This window comes from Triticum urartu, chromosome 7A (genome assembly GCF_056163025.1).
Source record: "Triticum urartu cultivar PI428250 chromosome 7A, HENAU_Tu73, whole genome shotgun sequence".
NCBI classification, from domain to species: Eukaryota; Viridiplantae; Streptophyta; class Magnoliopsida; order Poales; family Poaceae; genus Triticum; species Triticum urartu.
In genome coordinates, this window is record NC_141879.1 from 491267091 (window position 1) to 491272959 (window position 5869).

Consider the following 5869-nt stretch of genomic DNA (forward strand, 5'->3'; position numbering starts at 1 on the left):
GCAAGCCGCATTTGCAAATGGCCAAAAGAAAACCTAGTGCCCCTGTTTCCGGTGCGGCAATTGGGAAAAGAAGACAGAGGCTGAAATGGGCAAACACCTGCAGAAGAGTGGTTTTATGCCCGATTATACGGTGTGGACATTTCATGGTGAGTCTGCCCAACGTGACCGAGCTGAGGTGGATCGTCGTCGCACCAACGAGCATGGTACCGGGATGGAAAACATGGTGCAAGGCTATGATGATGCTCAGGATTCGGACGAGGAGATGGAGGAATCTGCAAAGGCCTTCAATGAAATGTTGGAGTCTTCGAAATGTCCGCTCCACGAGCACATTGAGCATTGTCAGTTGGATGCCATCTCACAAGTAATGGCTCTGAAGGCTCAGTTCAACTTGGGCAGAGAATGCTATGATGCAATTATGACAGTATTTGGACGCTTTCTACCCAAAGGCCATGTTATGCCTGCAAACCTGTACCAGTCGGACAAAATCCTCCGTGCACTGAAGATGCCCTATGAGAAGATACATGCCTGTGAGAAAGGATGTGCCTTATTTAGGCTTGACTATGCGGACTTGAACTATTGTCCCATTTGCAAGTCTTCCAGGTATATTGTGGTAGACAACGATATGGGTGAGAAGACATAGACCAAAATCCCCGTTAGTGTTCTTCGGTATATGCCAATCGTACCAAGACTTCAACGTCTTTTCATGGTCGAAGAGACGGCCAGACAGATGACATGGCACAAAACAGGCAAAAGAACCGAACTAGATGCAGATGGGAATCTGATGATGGTACACACATCGGATGGTGTTGCGTGGAAAAAGTTTGATGAATTACATGTTGACAAAGTGGCAGATCCGAGGAATCCTCGAGTCAGCATCAGCACGGATGGGTTCAGTGTGTTTGGTATGACGGTAGCCCAATACAGTTGTTGGCCCGTATTTGTCTTTCCACTCAATCTCCCCCCGGACAGATTATGCAAAGAAAGAACATTTTCCTGACGTTGATAATTCCAGGACCCAACTATCCGGGCAAAAATATGAATGTGTACATGCAGCCACTTAAGGACGAATTGCAAGAAGCCTGGGATAATGGGTTCAAGACATACGACGCCTTTAGCAAACGGAACTTCATAATGCGTGTCTGGTACATGTACTCGACGCATGACTTGCCGGCGTATGCGCTATTCGTTGGCTGGTGTGTGCATGGATGGTTCTCGTGCCCCACATGCAAGGGAGCTCTTGAGTTTCGTTGGCTTCAGGACGGTCGCAAGTTTTCTTGCTTCGACATGCATAGACAGTTCCTGGATCCTCGCCATAAGTTCAGGAAAGACAAGAAGAACTTCATCAGGGGTAGAGTTGTCAAAAACTCTGCACCACCTGCATTGACAGGCCAACAGACCCTGGATTAGTTAAACGCTCTCGAGCCAGATCCACAATGTCCAGGGTACTTCAAGGGGTATAATACTAAGCACGCGTGGACTCACAAAACATGCTTATGGGATCTACCTTACTTCAAAGACCTCCTTTGCCCACACAACATCGACGTGATGCACACTGAGAAGAATATCGCCGAGGCACTTTTTGGTACATTGTTCGGCATAGATGGGAAGTCAAAGGATAATACTAAGGCTAGAGTCGATCTAGAGGCGCTATGTGATAGGCCATTACAAAACATGAAAGAACCGAAAGGAAAGCAGAATTGGACGAAGCCAAAGGCATGGTTCAATCTTGGAAGGCCAGCTATGAGGGAAATTCTCTTGTGGGTGCAACAGCAGTTGATGTTCCCCGATGGGTATGCAGCGAATCTAAAGAGGGGAGCGAATCTTGATAAACTGAAGATATTTGGTCTCAAGAGTCATGATTGGCACATATGGATTGAGCGGGTAATGCCGGTGATGTTGCGTGGCTTCATCCCTGAGGATGAATGGCTAGTACTGGCAGAACTCAGCTATTTCTTCCGTGTTCTTTGTGCGAAAGAACTATCGCCTGGTGTGCTAGAAGAAATGGAAGAGTTGGCGCCGGAGTTGATCTGCAAGTTAGAGAAGATCTTTCCACCGGGCTTCTTTAATCCAATGCAGCATTTGATTTTGCGTCTCCCGACCGAGGCAAGATTGGGGGGGCCGTGCAAAATCGTTGGTGCTACCCAACTGAGAGGATGCAGAAGACGCTTCGAGAAAAATGTAAAAATAAACGTAGAATTGAAGCATTGATGGCTGAGGCATTCATCACAGAGGAGGCGGCAAACTTCGTAACAGCGCACTACGAAGCCAAAAATCGTCATTTGCATAATCCGAAGCCTCGGTACAATGCTGACGAGCCTAAAAAAGGTGGATCCAACCTCAGCCTATTCAAAGGGAATCTCGCACCAGCTAGTGTTTCACATCCAGTATCTTTGGATAACGAAGAATGGCGGACCATTTCGTTGTATATCTTCAACAACCTGATAGAAGTGCGGCCGTACATCGAGTAAGTTCTCGGTACATTGTTTTGCAACTTCTATTTCCTTTGAACTACTCTTATTCCTGGATATGTCATACAGTCGATACGTCGCCATATTCTCGTATGGAGCGGAGATCCAAAAGGATTCCGTCGAAGAGTATGAGCTTCTCGCAAAGCAAGGAGGTGGCTATCCCGGTTTCATCTCTTGGTTCAAACAAACGGTAATTTCTATTAGACAATTTCATTTCATTCGCTAATTTGTGCATAATGCAACAATCCTTTCATATTAAACTTGTAGGCTAATTCAGAGTCTATGGACGCCGAATTGAGACAAGTCGCTAATGGTTTTAACTATAAGGTCCGTTCATTTGACAAGTACGACATCAACGGGTATCGCTTTCGTACCTATGGCAAAGAGCTATCTATGGCCGACCGAAAGTCTACAAATTGTTGTGTATCTGCTATCGGCGAAGGAGGTACCGAGTATTATGGGAGAGTTGAAGCAATTTATGAACTTCTGTTCTATGGTGAAAACCCACCGAATGTCGTAGTCTTCAAATGTTATTGGTTTCAGCCGAAGGAGACTAGAAGGACTCATGAACATATAGGGCTAGTTGAAATCAACCAAAGCACTCATTTAGATGTTCCTGATGTCTATATTATGGCTCAATAGGCAACCCAAGTATTCTATCTACCGTGGGCCTGCCAAACTAGTCCAAATCTGAAAGGTTGGGATATCGTTTATGAAGTGCCGCCACGTGCTAGACTTTCTCCCCCAAAGGAAGAGGATTATGAACCTCACATTAACCCAGACACATATGAAGGAGAATTCTTCCAAGAGACACGTCTTTCCAAAAAGCGTTTCAAGAACCGCTATACTTCACCCCAAAACATTGAAGTAGACAGCGACCATCAATCCGACATCACCCCAGAGGAGGAACAAGAAGAGCCGGAACAAGAAGAGGTTACTGCTGCGGATGACCTGTCAATGCTTGACCAATTACGTCAAGGTGGCCTTGCACATGTTGATGCCAATGAACCCTATGAGCCCATCATTGATTATAGTGATGATGATGATTATGCATTTATTGATGATACTGATCGAGATTATTAGTAGTGTCAGGTATTCAATTTTTTTATGTTGTACTTGATGATGATACACTTAAGTGATATACATATTATTATTCATGTCGGTACTATTTTTATGTTGTACTAATTTCATTTATTCTTTGTCATGGCAGGTGTTGAAAGATGGTGGGCGCTCGTCGGGAGCGCGCCGAGGCCCCTTCTTTGTCGGCGCGTGGTGCGAGGTCTTCCATTCCACACGCACCTCTCCGCCGAGCGTTGCTGGACAGTATGGCGACACCGCCGGGCCCTTCTTCGTCGACCGCGGTGCCCAGCAGGGGACGAGGTAAGAAGAAGAGAGGAGCTGGAGCACGTGGTCGCGGGAGAGGATGTACGGTGACTACTAGGGCGCCTTCCTCGCTGCCACCCCCAGCTGTTTCACCCGAGCACGTGACTGCTAGGGTGGACTCGTCTGAGGAGGAGGCTGCACGGACTCCAGTCCACGAGCCTCCAGTCCATGAGTCTTCGGCCCACAAGCCTCGGGGCGACCGGCCTTCGGCCCACGAGACCCCAGAGGAGCACACGTCTGGATGGGGTACCTGGCCGGGTCAGCCTGAGCATGGCGGGGAGCCGAGTGGCCATGCTGATGATGGCGGGGAGCCGACTGATGAGGAGGGGGAGGAGGGGGGCAACGTCTACCAGCGTGGTGCTACACGGCTCCCGTCCGTGCCGGTGACCCGCGAGCAGAGGTGGTTGATTTTCCCTGATGGGGAGAGGTACGTAAGTGCATTTAATATTTTTGTACCTTCTGCATTCACGTTTCTTCAAATAACTAATGCGTTGGCCTTGTCATGCTGCAGGGGTTGGGACCACCATCATAGTGTCCGCCGGCCCAACTCCATCCTTGGAGTTCTTTGCTGGCAAAACTTCCCGGGGTTTGTCACGTTGCCTGGTGAGGGTCGGCTTCCAGAGCTTGGATTGAGCTGGGAGCACTACGTGGCTGCCCCGGCCCCGCCGGATGAGATTATCGACGGTGTCGTGTGCGACACGAGGGCAGACATGGTGATCAGAAAGTTCTGGGTAATTTCTCCTTTACACATTTAAAAATCTTCAACTAGCTAGTTATTAATTGTACTAATCAATATTGTCTCATTTGATTGCAGACATTCTACAGGTGTGAGGAGGGATACGAGGAGGACGCGGCACATGTTATCGAGAACCTCTGCAAGCGCCTACTCCAGAACTTACGGCACGAGGCTCGGGTGCAGGCTGTTCGAGACTACTATGCCTTGCGTGGTATCAAGAAGACCAAGCCGGCGTGCCGCGATAAGTTCCTGAGTAAGGAGCAGTACATGAAGGTAACTCTTAAGGCCTTCTCTACTTAAGTTCCTTCATTTACTAATTCTTAGCCGTAGCGCTCAAGTTTCTATTTGCTAACTTAGGCGCCTCCGAGATGGTGTGCGGATCGGATGGATTGTTGGTAGGTGTTGGTCGATGAGTGGTGCTCAAAACAATGGCTAGCCCTCCACAACGAGGCCAAGGACAAACGTGCCCAAATGGAAGGTGTGCCACACCATCAAGGCAACTCCAACTTATATCAGTTCGGGCGCAACTGGGTATGTGGTTTGCTTCATGATTCATGCAATTCATTCATCATGCTATCTTGAGCCCTTTAATTACTAATTTTCATTGTTTCTCTCTTTCAGGCACGCTACAATAAGGCGGATAAGGTGCCAGAGGTGTACGACCTGTATGCCATGGCCCACACTGCCTCTTTCAAGAAAGTCAAGGCTTTCTCTCAGTCTGACCTCGATGATGCAAACAACTTCACCAACATCTCCTCCCACAACAAGCTCGTGAGATATAGAGATGAGGGGAAGGCGAGGAAAGGGGAGGACTTTAACCCGAGCCAGGGTCCCATTGATCCAGAGTTGGTGATGATATCTGGTGGCGGGAGGTCCCATGGCTCCATAGCCATTGGAGATGGACTTATCCGTTGTCCTAGCACTCTCCCGGAGATCAAGGCGCGCCAGTCGAGCTCCGCTCCTGAGATAAGGCCTCGTGAACGGCCAGTGCAACTTGCCATCAAGGTTAGTGATACGTACTCAGTTATCTTTCTCCATTAATTACATTGTGTGCGCTTCCATCAATGATTACAAATGGTCATGTGAGTGGTGTTGCAGGCTGCTATACAGAGTGAGAGATATAGAACGGAGAAACTTCTGGCGGAGGCGGCGGAGAGGCAGCGGGAGTTGGAGGAGAGGACGACAAAGATGATGGAGGAGGAGAGGGCACGGAATGACATGCAGGCAAGGGCCATGTACGATCTCCTTGTGGTAAGTTTCTTCTGCAGATTAGCCAAAACAT

General features: G+C 48.4%; 1 long non-coding RNA gene across 1 annotated transcript; it reads left to right on the forward strand.

Annotated features, from left to right (window-relative positions):
• The first annotated feature begins 4446 nt into the window (after positions 1-4446).
• Positions 4447-4986, forward strand: LOC147960097 (uncharacterized). The gene is made up of 3 exons (XR_015610025.1): positions 4447-4582; positions 4666-4860; positions 4945-4986. It is a non-coding gene; the product is annotated as an uncharacterized LOC147960097 (long non-coding RNA).
• The last annotated feature ends 883 nt before the right edge of the window (positions 4987-5869 follow it).